The sequence below is a fragment of the Acromyrmex echinatior genome, chromosome 3 (genome assembly GCF_024713525.1).
Source record: "Acromyrmex echinatior isolate Ae372 chromosome 3, ASM2471352v2, whole genome shotgun sequence".
Taxonomy (NCBI): domain Eukaryota; kingdom Metazoa; phylum Arthropoda; class Insecta; order Hymenoptera; family Formicidae; genus Acromyrmex; species Acromyrmex echinatior.
The window spans coordinates 1759842-1780579 of record NC_141854.1 but is presented as its reverse complement, the minus strand read 5'-3'; the positions used below and the strand labels follow the sequence as shown (position 1 = coordinate 1780579).

Sequence of the window (20738 nt, the reverse complement as noted above, 5' to 3'; positions counted from 1 at the left end):
ATTTGAGTCATACATTTAGTAGAGTTCGATGACCGAAGTTGTAAGCAATGTGCAGCCTTTGTGTAGTACAATGAAATGCAATTTGCGTTGAATGTGCAACAGCGCCAGGTGTAAGGTTCTGCAGAAACGGTAGTCAAACACTATACTTCAATACTACGTGGAATCCATTAATTTTTAACTCTTTCTATGCTGTGTGAATCGAATCTTACGCAATCTTTCATCATTACCCGTGTCATTGGCTAAGCTTTTATGTATTTACGTCTAAAAAGAAAACTACAAGCATAGTGAAAAATAAGCCTTATCCAAACAAACATCAGATTTTCGCTATTGAACATTAATTTGTTCTATAACGTTATAAACGCTTCTAATTTAGTATTTTTTTAAATATAATATTTTTGTGGATATTTTGTACATATTTATAATGTTCAATATAATCCATGAGATATTTATAAAAATTAATGAGCAACGAATTTCACAATTTTGTCTCCGAATTCTTTTCTCCAAAAATCTGTAACCGGGGATGAATAGGGAGACATAATTTTCAAGTGTATGTGTGTGTGTGTATGTATGTGTACATGTAATCAGACATCTTTCATATTTATCAATAAATATTACGTACGTAACAAGGAGAAGTATTTTGAATATGTTTATGTAATAGTTTCGAATAAGCAATACAAATCTCGCAAAGAGGTTTTCTCAGTTCTAAAACTTTCAGCGCTAGATTTCCAAATCGTGCAAGAGAAATGGCGAATCGGCGCGGGCTGTTTCGTCGTTAGGGTGAAAAGCAAACGCGTGTGGGAGCACTTAAACGGGGGATGGATTCCTGTTTTTTCGCTCGTCCAATCGCCATGCCACGGGACAAACATGGCGGGCGCCATAATTTATGCACCCCACCTTTTCACGTGCGTGATTTTTGTCAGGGCCATCCACGTACGTGTATACGCGCAGCGTGGAAAAACGGGCAGATGCTGTGCTTTGCATCTCTCTAAATGCTGATCCGTTTCGGATGCCAAATCTATCTGAAAAAATGGCACAGTCGTGCACTTTGAAAAATTTTGCGAAAAGGAACTAATTATCAAACGTAACATAATCTATATTTACTAGTACATAAAAATTAATAGTATTTTTCTATCATTTTTTTATAAGAAAGTAATTGTCGTCGTGTCGATTGTCATAAAATGAAAACATACAATATTAAGAATTAAGGGATACTGATATTAAAGAATTATTATGTTATTATTATTATTAAGTTTAGACTAATATGTAATAAGAAAATAAAGAATGTATTTTCATAAAAATAATATTAAGGGAAATAATAAAAATTATGATACTTTGTTAATATTATCTTAACATTATAATCTTTAAATTCTTTAAAATAGAATCTCACTCTAAAGAGAGTAGACTTTATAATTTAATTTAATTTAAATAGAACATTACATTTTAATCTTATCAGAAACTGATTGGTATAAATAGTCAAGTTTAACAAGTGCACATCGATTAATTAAGCTGAAAAAAAAAAATACGAACATGCATTTTTTAGCTTCATGATAATTCTCATGTAATAGTTGCGCAACGTATATTCACGTTAGCGTTAAGTTTCAAAAGCCAACATTATTCAGATAAATGCTATCTCGGTTTTTTACATGATAAAGGATACCGTATGTTCGAGAGATCAACTAGCACAGTCGACACGAGGCGATACAGCATGAGATGTTGCTCCGACTAAAAAATATTAAAAAGCGGGAACAAGAACGAGAGCGAGACGAGGCCAAACCGGTGTTGTGTGGTTAGCCCTTTATCATATCTTCAAGATAAGCTAAGGCCTTTCGAGTGCACCGGTTATCTCAGCCTGCTGGCGATCATTTCGTACATGTAATACTAAAAGTTTTTGCTTTAATTTAAAAATTTAATCTATAAGGTTTTTCTAATACAATTCTATTTTCTCTGATTTTCTTTCACTTGCAAATCGTTATTACATTGAGAAATGTTTTATTATTAATATTATTATACATTTTTATTACTCACAATATTACTATTATTTTATAATTTGTAAGCACCTATAAAGGTATATATTTTTTTACACATTTTTTATAATGAAGTGAGGATTTTTTCTTATCATTAAAAGTTTATTACGATTACACTTTTTAATTTAATTTTTAATATTTGATATTCTATTTCTATATATATAATATTATTTTTGAATTGTTAACAATTTATTATTAAAAATTCTTATGTTGAATTTTAAAATATTTAAAATTTTTCACTTGTTTCAATTCTTCTGCTTTATGAAAAATACATTATTTTTAATGTCTTCTGTAAAAATATATATATATATTTCTTTATATACTCTAATACGTTTATCTTAAATATAAACAGATATTTTTGATTATAATTTTTTTTTGCTATAAATATTGCTACGATAGCTATAGACGTTGTAACAAGATTGAAAGATTGAACTTACACAAATATAGTGATAAACATTCTTAGATTGGCGGTTGAAAATATTATATTCTTGGTCACAATGTGATGCTAATACAATGACAAAGTATATGTCATCAAACGTCTTATCTTCGTGAGGGGTATAAAGGCGTTCTCGGCGGTAGGTTTGAGGGAAGACTACCTAGTAGTCACCCTTGTATCCCGTTCCCCATCCGTTTCTCGAAGGCAGTTGGTTCTCTATTTAATCTCGAGGTGACAAATGGCCGTGGCACTGATTCGGTGACTCAAACATAATCCTGTCACCACATGCAAACATCGATTGGGACCAATATCGGGCCGAACCTGTCGGCGAGGACCCCTGCGGAACAACCCCCGAAGAAGATATATGAGGCGGACGAGACAATCTCGGTCTCACAGGAGACTAATCGATGAAATAGAGTCACGACATGTAAAACAGTCCGTTGTTCTTTGATATTCTTTAGTGGAATCGGTACAACTTTATTAATGAAAATCTGTTAGAGAAGATTAAAGCAGATGCGAGTCAAGTACACTGAAATGACGAAATATATAGAACATTAATATTTTAATACATATAACATAATGAATTAAAGTTTTGAATCGAAAGAGAGCTTTATCAAATATTTAAAAAATAACACACTTTTGTACTATGTGTTTTTTACGTAAAGGTATGAAAATATATATATTTATGATATTTTATTTTTATTTGTCGTCCTAGCGTATCATAAAATACCTGTGACATTTAGCTCTTTTTGCTCGTTTATTTTAATATTGGAAAATGTGAAATGTTACAAAATATTTTTTCTGTTAGTGAATTGCGTTTATATGAAATGGTATAACGTATAATGAAGCATACATTCCATTATGAGGGATGGCAATTGAAATGATGAATGTAACAACGTTAGCTATTTTTCTCGACCTCTTAAATGGCTCAGGTATACGCACTGCAGACGGTTAGGTGTTAATAATGGATAATGATAGTATAGAACGCTGGAATGTGCATATTACAGTTTCAATATGTGCTCTCAACAGTATGTTTTAATTATAGAACTGTTGACCGCGCGGCCCCATATACCTATTTACCTCCAATAATGGTTCGAGGTTATTTACGTCAAAAACTTCGTTAGCGTAACATTATTTAGCATAAAAATTGTACGCGCGAAAAATTGATAAATTTTTAATAAATAATATGTACGTCTTATTTCAACTTGCAATGTCGAGATTAAATCCTTTTTTTTTTTTAATGTGCAGAATTCAAGAATTGCCATCGATTTGTAAAATATTGTTCACGAGATAGTTAATTTGGAAAAAGTCTCGGGATTTGTCCTAAATAAATACATAATGACTATAAATTTTTTATAAACTTTATTTGCGATATCCAAGCGTTTTGATATATATATATTTTACATCGTTTTAATACTATATTTTCCACAATTACTCAAATTCACTGCGAATATTCTGGTTTCGGATTACTTATAGAAATATTAAAAAGAAACTTAGATATTTATTTGCCTGCGATAATCTTGCTTATTTTTTTACGGAACAAAATCCTATATTATGTTTCTTAGCACAATTATTTTTAAATCTAAAGTTTTTAATAATGAAAAAATATTCTATTGTTTTATAAATATTAAAAAATATAATTATTTTAATGTTAAATTATTTATTTATCACTTTAACTATTTTTTACTTGTGTACGTATTTAACTCTACAAATTCTGATTAATTTGCATATCCCAAAATTATAAATTTTTACATATAATAAGTACCCAAAGTTATAAGTTACTCCTTTTCATATATCTTAATTAATTAATTGTTTTTTTTTTTACAATTTCCAACATATGTATCGAATTCTTATTTATTTACAGAGTAATGAGATAATCGATGACAAAATCTGACGCAATTGCATAATGTAAACTACTTGGGTTTTTATTCAGACGATTTTACGTCGACCTACAATTACGATCATGGAATTGCACACACGATATATATTACAATCTTATTTACCATACATACGTAATCGTCAATATTTTTGTAGCAATGCCATTATCATCATGTACATATGATATATTGATTATACGTCCGGCAGGAGAGAAGTAATTTCCCGATATCTGCCATACGTGTTTGTACAAACGAGACAAGCTCGATATGGCACAATTCAAGAACATTCTCCTGCGCGAATATGTAAGACGGGACTGGTCAGCGGCAAATCTATTCTCGTCATACTCCATCGCGTGAATTAAATCCAATCAGTTCGGCGCTAGAAATTCGCGAAATACTTGCGCATGAAGCGTAAAGCGCATACATATGTTATCACGAATGATATCCAAGTTAATAAATGTGAAAATCGTAACGGTTTTATCGCACCGATTTCTATACAAATGGATGGCTGTTTTCAGCGCTTCCCAGCACTTCCTAGTTACCCGGATGAATATGTTACACACGACTGCTTTCTCGGATTTTATCAGAACTTTATCCGTAAACACGAAAACGATAAGAAAAAAAAAACGAAGAAAAAGAAGAAGCTTTCGTTCTATCCTTATATATGTATAAATAAAGAAACGTTCTGCAAGGATCGACTGATTGCGTCAATTAAAATATAAAACATTGGAACGGTCATTTGTAATATTACGCGATTCGTCTTTAAATCGTCGATTTTATGCTGCGTAAACAGAGGTTATGCCATAGGGTCACGAACTGTTTGCGAACTGATCGCCCGGCATGTCGAGACGAATCGATAATTAATCGTTAATTATTAATCATAACGGGGCATGTCTACTGCGGGACATCTCCACGAATTACATATACGCTTGGTAATTGGACGAGGAACAAATCAAACATTAAAATAACTATGTGCTCATATGGGACTGATATAATTGTCTTAGGTATACAATCTCTGAAAATCATGGTTTATATCATTTATTTTACTTATATAGATATTGTCTATGCACTGCATAGTGTCATTGTTGCATGAAAGATTAATTTTTAAACTGCACTTAGACTGATTACGAAGCTAATTGAGGTGATAATCATTTAAAAGCAACGTATTCACATATATTTCGTTAATTCCAATTGGAAGATAATGTAATACATACAAGATTTATTTATTCTTCAAAAAATAGTTTGAAAATAATTCTGTTGACGCACATGTTCACTTTCTATATACATGTAACACTAGATGATCAAATATAATTATATTTGTTTCCGTTCTAACTATTTACATTTTTTTTATCGCGTCGATATAAATGCAGCTTTCTTTCTTCCTGCTTTTGCGTTATAGAACTAAACTGTCTTTCGTTCTTTCTTTACTTTCTTTACATAGCAAAACGTTTTACTTTGCAAACGTACCTACATAAATAAATTCGTTTTGAATCCAAATTACTAATATCGTTAACAGTTTATTATAAAGTTCGCATTTAATTTAATGCTATCGTGAAAATTATATCACTGAAGAAAGTCTGATAATAGTTTCCATCAAATGTTGATGGAATAATTTCAATCAAATGTTCGATAAGTATAACAAAAAATAATTTTATTTGTTTAAATATTTAATTATTAGTAATTATTAGTAATTATTACCAAACGGTTGGTTTTATTTTATTATGTTTGACAAACTTATTAAATATTTAGAAAAATAAAATTGCTCTTGGTTATATTAACATTTAAATGAAATTATTTTACTCAATATTTGACAGCTATTACCAGTCTCTTTTCAGCGTACAATTACATTTTATATTAAAAAGGAAAATACAAATATATAAGTTATCATGCTAGTTCTAAATGTAAACGTGTAGATTTTAATACTTATAAAAAAAATATGTAATCACAGTTATTAAAGAAACCACCATTACGCACCATCTATTTGATTTAATAATTCACGCTATTGAGATTGCAATTTAAAATTCCATATATTTATATTTACTAACACACATCTTTGAGTAACGATCATGCAAGTGATTCTTGGATACTGATAAAATATCGCGGAATGTATTTGTCTGCTGGTCTGCACTCTCTTCTAGTCTGCCTATAATGTCTTTGGGTTATCTAATGCTTATACAAAACTCCTTGTGTCTTTCAACTTAATTATACCTCGTGACTTACGTAGTTTGCATTCGCATCTCGCATTCAGCATCCGATCGGGAGATTGCAGATTTTGTCGATTTATATCTTATGCTAATCACACTGCTTCTCTCACCATCAGTTCTTCCCCTTGTCATCGCGATTGCATGCGTCTCGAACTCTTTTATCGTTGTGGAAATCGAGTACGTAGAGTATCGATCGAAGATCTTTCGGCAAGTCCAAGAGCACGGTATGAAGTTCCTACTTTCTGAACACTACGTAGGAACTCTATACCTCGCTGCTGGATCTCTACCATATTCATTAGATACCATCTCTCTCTTCTTTCTTCATCCTTCATTAGTGTTTCAGTCGATGAGTACCCGCTATATCACAAGCAATAGACATTTGAATTTTATGTTTTTCTACGTTTTACATGAAAGATACATACCTTTATATATGTACACAAAAAGAATCTTATTTTTAGATCGTACATGTGAGAACACAACCAATAAGAACTAGAAATTAAATGCCTATAACGATCGAAGCTGGATCTTTAATGCTTAAATAATTTAATGTGAATTATATATATATATATGTATATGCATTTATGGTTATTCGAACTGCGCGCCGAATTGGTTTTTTTATAAACGTATATAATTAAACTACTGTAATAATATTACAAATTAAATTAAATTCACAAGCAATTTTTAATAATTTGATGCTTAATCAGGCATCATATTAGAAAGATGTTAATGTACTGAAAAATTGTAAATAAATTTATTGCGAAAAATATTAGCATCCTAAACCTTTAGACTACCAAGGCTTTATATGTAATAGCCTTAAGCAAACAAGTTAGAATATAATCGTCATTTAAATTTAGTAATTTAAAATAGATTTTAGTAATATAGATTAAACTAAAAAATTGCAACTCGAACATATTGATAATATTATTATGAAATAATTGAAATCAAGTGAAAATTAAAAAAAGCTTATAAGAACAACATCTATAAAGTAAATTATAATTAAAATATTTCTCCTACATGATGATAGCATGCACTTTCTTATCGTAAGATTGGAGTATAAGGTTCAGAGTACATAAATGTAAATAGTGTGTGTCCACATATCGAAAGATTCACTCTCACTAATATTTTTATACAACGGGAACAATTGGTACATTATCTTCTTGCGTTCAGTGCGAAAAGACGAGTTTAATGAACCGAACGAAATGAAGGAGCAATCCTTCACACTGCCACGCACTAAACACATTGAGGAAGAGCTCAATGAGACAGCTAATCACGTGAACCTTCCACGATCACTGCCACGTTGCCACTGGTTAATCATCAAGTTATCTGAGAAATTTTTTTATAATTAAAAATTGAAAAAAATATCTCTCGAAATATCTTCTTGCAATTATAATCGTTTCTTAATCGAAACGAAATTCTAGATGATTCGTATCCCTCATGGCCGGCGATATTTGAAATCCCGAATGTTCGATCCCGTGAAACCTATCCGTACGAAGGTCCGCGAAGAACTGAAGAGTCTCGGAGGGGCACCGAGCGGAGGAACACACACGCCGAGGACACGCACGGCCCTGCATGGTTTCTCCCCTCTACTTCCTCCGAAGTTGTCTACCAGCACACCGACGCCCCTGGCGGTGAAGAATGACACGATGCCATGCCGCTGCGCTGTCGCGGAAGAAGAGGAAGATGACGACGAACTGTGCAGCGCACAGAAAGGGGGGGTGGGAGAGATATCTAACGTTAAGAGAGAGACAGAGGAAGAGAAGAAAAGAACACGAATGCTCCAATTACAATCGCGTTTGCGTTCGTGAATCGCACGGCGTAATTATTACGAACACGTAGTGCATAACTGGTTATGGCTGATTTTTTTCTGCGGGGCATTCGTCACAAAGAGAGCCGAAGAATGGGCAGTAGAATATCTTTTCCGCCCAAATCGTACAATCAATTTCTTCGTACGTAATCTAATGACAAAAACGCGCGGCTAATAGTGAATTTAGATATGATGAAATAATCAGAAGTATTTTCATCCGAGTATTATATCAAATATCTTTTACTCTCCTAGGTAATATTTGTTAAAATACTCTTCTATTCTGAACACATAATATATAAAAAAACATCACCTAAAAATCAAATCTATTAAATTAATGTACATCCCACACACAATTTCTATTATTTAATTACATTTTCAAGAAAAGTTTTCGGATTTTCGGAATATGATTATTAGTTGTTTATAAACTTTTATATTTTATTTAAGACGATAAAGCATTCTGTTATTCAACTTTATTCTAATACAGTCTCGATTTATGTGAATTATTTTATATATTCCAGAATTAAAAAGAACGTGCAAATTAACATATAATTACATGATCTAAAACTGTGGATTTTATTTATAAAGATGCGACTTTGTTTGCCAAAGGTTGCTCGCACTCGCGATGAACTTTCGCACGAACTAGTGCAAAACACGGAAGGAAGAAGTGCCCTGTAATCGGCGTTGATCGGACGTTCAAAGGAAAACCAAGTCAATTGAGTGATTTGATTATCGGCCGATTAATAGCATCGATTGCCATTTGTTCGTACTTAAACGTGTTAGCCTGGTCAACGTGACCGCTGTTGAGTCAGTCGAATGATATCATTACCGCGAGGTCTTTATTTGCGTGAAATACTTATTCGAGCACCTTATGCTCACGTGGATAGCGTGTTTTCTCGATCGATTTGTCGATTAAGAAAGACGTTTGACGTACAGAAAGAAATGTACCTAACCTAACCACGAGCTTCCTTTACATGTAAATGAAGCTCGTGGTTATGAACGAAATTAAAAGTAATGAATGATTTAACTGAAAATTAAGTTACGGTAATTACATAAATGTAATGAACGTGTACATTAAATTTCATAAATTTTCATGAAAAATACATTAAATTTTATATATATGTACACAAATATATTTTTTAATTATAAATACATTAAATTTAATGTAATGTCATGAAATTAAGTTCAAATTGTATAACTTCAAATTTAATGAAATTTAAGAATATTTCTAACAGTGTATAATGTAGTATGATACAGTGAGTACCTAAGATTCTCTTACATGCTAATAATCCTTCTGTGAACTTTTATCGCGAATCTTTAAAAATATTTCTGATATTTTATCATATCTCATACAAATACACGTACAACATGCCATAATTTTGGTACTCTTTAAATGTGAATTAATGAAATTCAATTGAAAAAAAAAAAAGAAAGTTTGAGTATTATATAATTAAAATATCGATATTTGCATGTCATTTCCAATTTTCCAATACCTTGTACATTGAATTGATATACTAAAGCAAGATTAGTTAGATTAGAGATTCCACATTATATTCACTGGTTATCAATGGCGTACTTAAAATTGATGTCTCTCAGTGAGTATTCACTGATTCAGATTTAGAGAGTAATTTTCTCGATTGACCGAGTCGTAGAAGCTTACAGTTATATTTTGTATGCTAAAATTGTCTGCATGGAAAAAACAATTTTGAAGTGTCTGAAAAGTTTAGCTGGACAAAAATTTGAAAATAATTTTGTTGAAGTATCAAAATAATTGTATAGGAATGCATGATAAGCAATACTATAAAAGTTTTGATATTTCAACAACCAGCTACAGTTATTTGGATTAATCCAACAAAATTATTTTCATATTATCTGATTGTCCAGCTAAATTTTTAAACACTTCAGCAAAACCATTTTTTTCTTGTACGGATTCATTATATCTTCAAACGCGCGAATGTGCAATCTGTGATTATGAAATATTAAAAAATAAATAAATGAAGCAATTAATTAATTAGCTTTTTCTGCGATATCATTTTTATGTTTTATCAATCGCATGTGAGGATAGTAACAGAGCTAAATTTGATATCGCAAATGTCACGCGACGCCGCAATACAGATCGAACTAAACATGCAGTATTTTTTTTTGTCACAAAATGCGAACGCGTAGAGAATTTCCGTGCGTGAAACCAATCAGATCACGCATCAGAGAGCTAGTTTAATTATTCAGAGTAGCTGGCGGCATCGGCTTTCCGCCGAACCAATCGGGCCGAACAGGGTGTGCGATATATGCGCAAACGTGTACGAAGGCAATAGATCGTGTGACCCGAGTCACAAAAAGTCGATATTCAATCTTTGACGCCTGCCTGAAATTCGTTTGACATATGACGAGAAGTAAATTTTGCAGTTAAAGTTATTTTGGCAGTATCGATCGCGGGTTCTGTTATCGTCAGAAATAAAGCTATTTTACTAGTTTCGTCGATTTTCTTTTTAGTCCATCGTCTATCGTATCCATTGGAATTTTACTATGTAGAGATATTTTATAGCGTTTACATGTTTCCTAAGCAAAATGGAACGTTACATTGTTGAAAGCACTAAAAAATTAATAATGTTCTACTACTGTGGTGTTCCCTGCTCGCTCGTTATTCTTGGAAAAGGAGCAATAAAAGTGGTGTCGTACGAGCTCTAAAAGGGTATGAGCCATCACGTTTGACTCAACGACGGTGACAGTACGATTGTGTGAAAAAAAAAGAGAAACGTGACGCTTGTTTAACCATGTGTGAATTGAATTTAAGACGAAGCTCTTCGTTACGCACGAAGACTAGGCTTCCCTGCAACGTTTACCACGATTCGTGGGAACTTCTTTTTCCTCCTTAAGAGATTTTACGCGCCCGCATCCACGTTCGTGACCACTTTGACCTTAATTTGAACCAATCCTAAATTGACTGAGTTGATAAAATAGCTTCTCCAATGTTTTGTCTCGACATATCGTCTTTTATTTATATAATACAGCATTGTAAGTTTCTTACCATCTTATGTTACAATACAGCATAATAAGAAATATACAGTGCTATAATAATTAAAATGTTAAATTATATAAATAAATTATAACATGGCATTGTATGTTTCTTATCATTTATCATTAATCTTCTCATGTTATTCCATATAATTCTACATACATACTCTCTTAATTTCTCGTATAATGTAACACATGCGCACTTTGGCTCTGGCAAAATGACAATAAACTTTGACGGTACTCAAGAGGTTTGTTCGCGTCGCATACTCCTATTTCCTTCAACCGTAGCTGGTTAGAGTGAATATAGGAGCTATGGTAGGAACATATTGAAGCATGCCTGAGAATATACTCTTAAGAAACATACAAGAACATAATGAACTTAAACTATGGCTATGGTTCAATAAGTCTCGATAGGATTACAATTCATCAAAATAGCAAAAAAACGATCCGTTTCGTTATGCGTTTTTGTAACATATACATATCACCGCGTTAAGATTCGCAAAGACTCCAAAGAGCGAATACAGCGGAAACTATTTTAAAATCAACTCCATCAATGATTACTAAATTGTTAATTTATCCTTAACGGTATGCTAATATAAAGAGCTTAAACTCTTGGTACACAGTTCAACAAGTCCCACGATTCTTTGCAAGTATCACGACGCGACCGAAAACAACAAAAAAGGGTCCGCTTCGTCGCGCGTTTTTGTAGCATCGCCGCAAGGATGGAGAATCGCGATGGCTCCAGAAAGCAGACTGCAAAAGCTGTTCTAAAGGCCAGCGACAACCTTTTGTGCAACAGGTTAACCTGTCACTTCTTTCAATGATTATTAAATTATTAATTTATTCTCTCGTCAACCGGACAAGGTGATCGCGTGCAGCATACTGAAACCTGTTCAAGAAGTCGATCGTTAACCATATGATAAACCGCGCGTTTTTAATGCGACGCGCCTTCAGACTAACCGATCGTGGACCAGCCAATCGATCGGACTCTTCCGCTTCGACATACTATAAAACGCTACACGTATCATCGTAAAATCCTAAACGGAGGGATAGGATTGTGACTTTTTATTAAACCGTTGTAGTCATTTTTTCGAAAGAACCTCGCGTGTATGTGTGTGTGTGTGTGTGTGTGTGTGTGTGTGTGTGTGTGTGTGTGTGTGTGTGTGTGTGTGGTCGTAAAACGTCATTACAATCTTCCGCGGATCGTAAAAAGGCGCAGAAGTTGTCGCGGTACAAGTGCAGAATGCAAACGGCGTCGTCCGACGGCAACGCCAATCGTCACAGCCAAAGAGAGGACGGGACACTGAAGTTTCGAAAGGGACGAGAGAGACGGAGACGGAGACAGAGGCGGAGGCGGAGGTGGACGAGCGAGTTACTTGATATAAAGAGAGGAGGAGGCAGCCACGGTGAAGAGACCCCTCCGAGAAGAGATCAAGGTTACAAAGTAGCTCCGATGACGCAATCGCCTGCAGCTGCATCCGGCGACATTTAATTGCTCTCGCCTTGTCATGCCAGATACATTACATATCACTGTCGAGCGATCTCTTTCTCGGTCTCACCGACTCTTCCTCTTTTGTGTTTCCCGCAGCACGCGCTCGAATTTTCGATCAGAAGGGTAGCACATTTTGAAATGTCACGACGGTGGCCGAATAAGATCCTCTTCTTGTGTTCTATTTCTGGCATTGACGATGCCACAAGGACAACGTGAAAATCAGCGAGAATCGGCCTGCGATGGTTGCCGAACGATTCCGCAGTGCATAAAGATAATTAGTTATTCTCTATCGATCAAGCATCCCCCTCGGTAATTAATTACGTAAGAGAGCACTGTCGTGTCCATACAAGCCGGCGTGCAACTGCATCAACGGTCGTCGAAATCAGAATAACCAATCGCTATTAGCATGCCTTATGAGATCAAAGGTATTCGATAAAACGTTATTTTCTTCTCCCGTCCGCCTCTTCTGTACGCATCTAATTACTGAACATAAAAGATGGATATTACTGTCTCTTCTAGATCTTACCGGGCAGCACACTTCGAAATATGAGAGCCTGCGTAGCAATAATCTGTTTTTTTTTTTGCCTCTGCATCGAGCTCTCATCGACAAGCAGTCATAAATGCGTCGCAATTTAGAAGATGACTGCACGAGTAAACACCGGTACTTGCGAATCATTCTCGTAGCCGCTTCGCGATGGAACTCGTTTGCGGATGAACGAGAGATCGGACATGGAGATTCGATTCGATCGGCCCGAGCCGAAGGGAAGCACCGTTGGACCGGTTTCAAGGTGAATAGCAAGGTGCCCGCCCGTTCATCGACGAACGAAATTGCTCGTTGTTACTGGGACGCAAGGAGAGGCGTGAAATATTGATCCGGCAAAAATAATCGACACTGGATACACGAAGCGACCAAAGAGATATATGTAGATATTGACATGTATAATTTACACAGTTATTCATACTGTACGCTAACGTCGATAATTTTGTTTCAGGAAATAGCCAGAATAGCTATTATAATGACGTGAAACTTTGCGATTTAAATCAATTATTACCGTCGCTCTAATGTCTTTCTAAATTATGCAAAGAAATTTGAAAGTCATGAGACCTCTTACCTTCCTTAATTTTTTTTTACTTATCGATAATTTTTCTTTTCAATTACTTTTGACTACTTTTTAATGATTCAGTCACATCGAATATAACGTGACATAATCGTACAAATAGATCTATTTTAGTGTTCCTCTTTATTCAATATTACTTGATTAATAGTACTTTAACAAATTACTGACGCTCTGTTATTTCAGCTAATAATTCGGAATTCGTTAGATAAATTTACACAATGACGTAAGCTGTCCGCTATCTCATGTGCAAATGCGCTTATGAACGAGGAGAAGAGCAGCTGCTCACATAACGTAACGCTTCTTATAGCTGTGTATCATTCATCATCCAAAATCGTTCGTCTCTCGCGTACAAGCCGAACGCTGACATTTTCCTGACACATCACGATGCGTTGTAGCAATCAAACTTCCTGAAAAGCTCCAAACAGAAAGAAAAGTGAGATTCCGAAACGCCTCCTCCCAGAAAGAGATTCGTCTTCCTCGAAATTATGAAAGTCCGTGGAAGCTTCGACCATTAACTTGTCTGCCAAGAGGAGCACGAGGAAGAACGGGATTCGTCATTTCCGCGCGATAGCACGTAAAACAGAACTTTAATACTCGCCTGGCACACTTGAGCTCGAAAAGAAGAGTTAGGGCGCGGGAATGTTCGCATAAAAACGCCTACGTGGTCGTGGATAGATAGGCGTCGCATTGGAGGGACACAGGAAAAGGGCTTCCTCCGTTTTGCGCGAGAAGAACTAATGAAGTCACGCAGTCATCAAATTAAACTCACAACGTTCATTGTTAATCTTTAATCTGCTTAGTTTTTTTTCAATCGAAAAACTATTCTCATAAATTCTTTTAATTTATACAGTGAAATTAATCAGTTTTATGGGGGGGATGGAAGTATCACATGATTTAACTATGTTAGAATGAAAATTAATTTTCTGAAAATATTCTTTCAAAATATTACATGAATCTAAATATTTTATTTTGTTTTCTCGAATATACGTATATATAAAATATTTTTTTTAATTCAATTGGAAAGATCAGAAAAAAATATATAATACGACATATTTTATCAAACAATGTAGAACGATAGTCTGTAAAGAAGTTACACCTAATATAATATAATTTCGAAATTTTAGTTGGAATAATTGGCCTATACTCGCTGCTTCTACTACTTCGTAATTCTTCGTCTCAATTCACGACTATGCACATTCCTTCACCCCAGCAATACGAGACATGAATAAGATTTCATTCGAATATATGTATATATTATGTTGGATCTACCACTACCAACACGACGACAAGCCGTGTAATCTCAAGGAGGGTTAAAGCTCCAGGGACGCGGTATTATTCCGGGTTAATAAGCTGGATATTGAAAATTACATTGTAGAACGAGGCGATGCACGATTTCTTTTCTCTATTATGCAGATTATGCTCCCTTTGTTTAGATTAACTGCTTAACATACTACAATTATGGATCAAAACATGAACATAATTAATTGCATTTTAAAAGTGCATGTAACAATTAAGAATGTATGCATTGTATAATAATAAATTAGGCGTGAATACACACATTGCTTATTTCATCCAATAAAAACTAAGCGAGTCAAATCTGAAAAGTTTTTGCGCTTACAGCCACATGTTATGAACTTTTTACGCCTTTCCAATTAAATTATAATTGACGAAGTTAGCATAATTGCTAGTGGTTTCTTGCGACACGATAGAACTTTCCACACCTTAATCTCGCACAATATCTCAATTTTAAATTAGATTTTGTAACGAACGCATGACGAGTCACTGAATCATCATTCGCGTTTGTGGTTTCCGGTGCTGGCAAGCTAGGTTCGGTTGGTCCTGTAATAGGCGAAGAGATCGATGATATCCTCGCGCGAACGTTGATGAAATCGGCTCTACGCTCACAATTTGCCTCGAGTCGCATAGACGCCAACTCAACTATCATGTGATATATACGCTCTAAATTAGATTTTGCAACAAACGTGTGACGAAACGTGGAATCATCATGAGCAATTGCGGTTTTCTGCTATGACAACTCATCCTTTCACGATTAAACCGACTCTAATACAACAGGATAATTAACATCATATAAAGAGAGAGAGAGAGAGAGAGAGAGAGAGAGAGAGAAGAGCAATCGTGTTTCTTCAAATAAAAATTCGATTAAACTTCGATTAAACTTCTGATGATATATCAGAAAGACTTTGAAGTTGAAATCTATTAGTTACTATGACACTGTTATTTTATTAATCATAATAGTTACATTTTTATAAATTTTAGTTAAATTGGTGGTACAAATAAATAATGAACGAGAAAAAGTATCAGGCTATTTATTTATCACTAATCGATCTTCGATTTTGTTGTGCAAAATTGAAAATTATTTTTCTGAACAATCAAAGCTCGGTCATTTTAATATCATTACTGGTGAAAAATATTTTTCGTATATAAAGAAAATCGCGAAAGAAAGTCGATTGCGTTTTCATAAAGCAATAGTTCTCCTTCATTATGTGTAATTTATTCACATAATCAATTGCGTTCAGAGAAACAAGATGGAAGTTACTAGTCATGGACGAACACAATCAGAAGACATGTAACTTATGTACAATACAATCGGAAGTATTATAATGGCGTCTGACGTGTCTGCATTCACAAAGAGGCTTCACGACATGCGATTCGCTGATTTTTTTCCATTCTTTTACAGAATAAAGTAGTCGAGTTATACTATTATCAGTATAAAGAAAAGATATGTTTTTAAATATTACAAAGAAATATAATCGCTGCAAACATACTGGAAGGCATTAAAAACTTTCAATTTTACGCGCATGTTTGTTGTGTGGACGTAAGCAGAACCTTGGGAGACCTTTTGGGAAAATCGTAAGGGTAAGGCAAAGCAAAAAGGGAGGAGTGCCACACAATGTTTAATGTCACGTTGCAGGGAAGTACGTTTCGAAAGTGGGATGAAAACCCCTCGAAATCAAATCAATTAAGCCACGTGCAGCCGCACGTCCCTACCGTTCGTGATTGGATCCAATTGGATCGAACGTTCTTCCGAAAATGGAGGGAACTGTTAGCGTAGAAAGACCTTTGCATATCGAACTTTTTGATGAAATATGCTATAAATCCAGACACGTTAACTCTCTCTAGTGATGAAATATTATATCAAATTATCTCGAATCTTTGTGCAATTACAATTTTACATTGTGCATCATCATTTAATTTTGTTATAATAATCCCAAACATTATAATGTGTCCAAATTTTTCTAATACCATAAAGTTCTTCATTTAATTCACATTTTATACAGCTAGAAATACTTTGAAATCATCTCCAGTGACCTAGAAATTCTAAAAAAAATACAGGTTTGCGCGCGTGTCGCGTTACGAGCTTTGATTTAATAATAAACTCGGATTTACTCGGAAGCCCCGGATTTTACAGGACACCACTCGGAAAAAAAAAGAGGATGCAAAAAGGGCGAAAAAAAAAAGCGCAAAAGCGAGTGCCGGGAGAAAGCGAACGTGGAAAAGCGCCGCGCTGGCACGCGTCGTCACGTCCGCGCGAACGGGAAAATCGCGGAAATCCAGAAGTGGGCCGCGGGAAATTTCCAATAAAACGACCTCCGCCGCGCCGTGCAATATTCGGCGCCGCATCGCTCGGCAGCGCGTCCCGGTCGCATGGCCCAATAACAAAGCAATAACTATCGACAGCGTGCACGTTGCCCAATACACCCCCGGTCCAACAGCGTCCAACTCCACCAGCAGGCAGCAGCCTGCGTGCGTAAACGCGGCTACGCGCCGCGCCGCGCCGCGATGCGGTAGAGACAACGCAATTGTAATCGGCGCCCGTCATTTCCCTCGCCGCGTCGCAATTCCTCCTCTCCACGCGTTGCACCCATTGCACCCAAGTACCACGGACGCGTCGCGTCGCGTCGCGTCTCTGTGCATATTGCAACGCGCGCGCTCTTTCCGACGGCATTAATATTCCGCATGCGCATATTTGAGTCACAATCATCGTGAGATAACTAAGTTATTGCGAGACACTTGGCACGGTAGCATGAATATTGTATAGCGATAGTCAAAGGACAGAGATTCTCAGGGACAAGGCTCACGGACGGGTTGGGTTTATGAGCGAGACGCCGTTTGGAAAGTTAAAAGATCGCGGGAGGTCTTTTCCTCGCTATTGCTCCACAAAATTGTACTGAATGTTCAACCGAACGGAATGTATTTTAAATTGCCAGTTATTGCTGCAGAGTTACTTCTATAGAGTGCTTCTGAGGAAATCCATATCTAAATTTTTTTTTCCACAAGTCTTTATCTCAGATCTAGTAATTTTTCGACATATCTATCTCAAAAATTTATTGAATTATTATTTAAAATAACATGATATATACAAGTATATATAAGATATATATATGATATATATATGATATATATCATATCATGATATATATTGTACAACAGAATATTCTTGTATTTAAAAGATTGTTGTAAAATAAGTAATATTTGTGCTTTGCGAATTGTTCAGTGCTGGAATTGAAGAAATCTCATTGCAGATGATGTAACAATTATGTTAACGAGTTTAAACTAATAATGGAGACATTGGTTTACAATTTAACAGACCACTTACTTTCTCTCCTTCGTTATTATCTCAATAATTGAAATCTACCTTGTCCTCTCTCTTCTAATGCGCACAACGCACGTACCACGTTTCCTTATTGTGCATTAAGATAGAGTTATCTACGCGCTCGGTGCGGTGCAATAGATAATCGGTTTTCTCGTGCGTGAGCATGACCCTTTCTACATTGCGGGCACGTAATCCATGCACGTACCATGTGCATCGGTCAGTCCGACGGAATATCGCTTCGTCTCGCTATTTAAAGCGATACCCGGAGAATCTGTTTTGTTAAAGTGGTCTGGTTCATGCAGCCAAGCATTTTTCGACCAATCAGTGTATAATATTTGTCATGGTGCAACAAAATTATCTATTAGGGCGAATATTGTAAACAGAAAAATAAAAAAATCTATCATCTTCTAATAAAGTTCTATTTTTTTATAGAGGAACTTTTTATTACCAAGCGAAAGAAACAAGTGCATCTGCGGATATCTGACATAAAAGTCTCTTGTGTTTAAAATAAAATGATTAGATTAGCGTTAAAAATAATATAGTTCTTTTTACAAGTGCGTATATGAGCGGAATATATTGACAGACAGATGGATCACGGATGCGTGAAACGATCGAACATTCTGTGAAATTTCAGATACGATATCGTTCGGTACACGACGAAACGTTCATCCGGATCGGTTTATTGCTGAGCAATGTTCTCCTCCATCGTCTGGTTTATTGCACTCGGAAATGGGATTGTAGGGGATGATTTTACCCGTTGCTTCACCACCATGGTTTTTTTTATGTACGTGCTCGTTGGCTCTTTTTTGTTTTAACAACGGCATCAGGTGCCCGGGATGTCGCACGGGCTGCTTGAATCACCCAAGCGATGCTATCCACACGATATTCATCAATTGGGAAACACAAATTTAGTTATAGTACAATTTTTTAACTGTAAATTCAATTTATTTTGATTAAAATGTATATTGGGAGATAAGTCTGAATATATTGTACATACATATCTTAAATCTATTAATAAATATTTGCTTTTAAAACATTAATATGATCATCAATGAACGGTTATAATTACGTATAAATAATTGAATACTTTGATTGAATAATTTTGAACTGTCTAAAAAAAAATTTTATATTTTAAATGCCATATTCTATTGTATTTACGCGCTAAACCCACAATGCAACAAACGGTTGAACTTCCGAACCTAACTTCCTAACCTTACTTAATTATTGATTGCTTTTAGTGTCTATTCCATGGCACCATCATGGCTCTAATGTTATGACAAGCTGTCGAGGAGAACTATAACTCATCCTGTGCTGTCACCCAATAAATTGCTCGTATCAATTAGCACATCACATCAGTTCTCGAGTCGTTAAAGCGTTTTAATAAACATTTTCAAAGGCCTAGAATTGTTCGTTATCCAATTGTTCAGATTTTTATTATCATATTAAACATTAATATAGGCTACGAAAATAAAAATTTCGATGGTCTGTTTCCATGATTATTATTCTATCGCATCACTAGAAGCGAGACAAAAATCCTGTCATCAGCAAGCCTGAGAACTTTAATCGAATCGTTTGTCATCGACGACGTTTACAACATAAAACAGGTCTTTCTGCCTTTACCACAACGCCTACTTCGTCCACTTGAACCCACAAAGAAGGAAACCTCTTCTCTTCGCAATGCGACACGAGAAACCGTCGAAACCCTCCAAAATCCTTCAATCTGTCGTCCTGGCCTTCGCTGAAACCATTCTCGTGCCATCCATCTATCCGCCCGTTCATACGACTGCCGCATAATAAGCCGTTCGAGGGTTAAACAGGCTCGTGCCTCCCAATCATGGATAGATGGTTCCAAACGCGAGGGTGGCGACAGTGGAATGAGGGGATAAAAGAAAGAGAGAGAGAGAGAGAGAAAGGAACAGTGTTTTTTCGACAGGGTAGTCTCTCCGGGGCGGTCTGTTGGGGGTGCATCACACACACGGCATTTATGCGGGAATAAAAAGGGGGGGGTGGGGGATGGTCTCCCTCGTCGCGTCGAGCGTGCGCCATTTTTATCGCGCGCACCACGCCCGCGTGCTACAGCAACCCCCAACCACTCGGCCTCTCGGTCAATCGTCCGGGTCCGACAATCGTGTGCGGAAGCGAGCCAACCCCCCGTTTAG

At 35.6% G+C, this 20738-nt stretch overlaps 1 protein-coding gene across 1 annotated transcript in view; it reads left to right on the top strand.

The window, feature by feature from the left end:
• MESR6 (misexpression suppressor of ras 6) overlaps positions 1-20738 on the top strand; it is a 697505-nt gene that overhangs the window by 480878 nt on the left and 195889 nt on the right. The window lies entirely within an intron of this gene.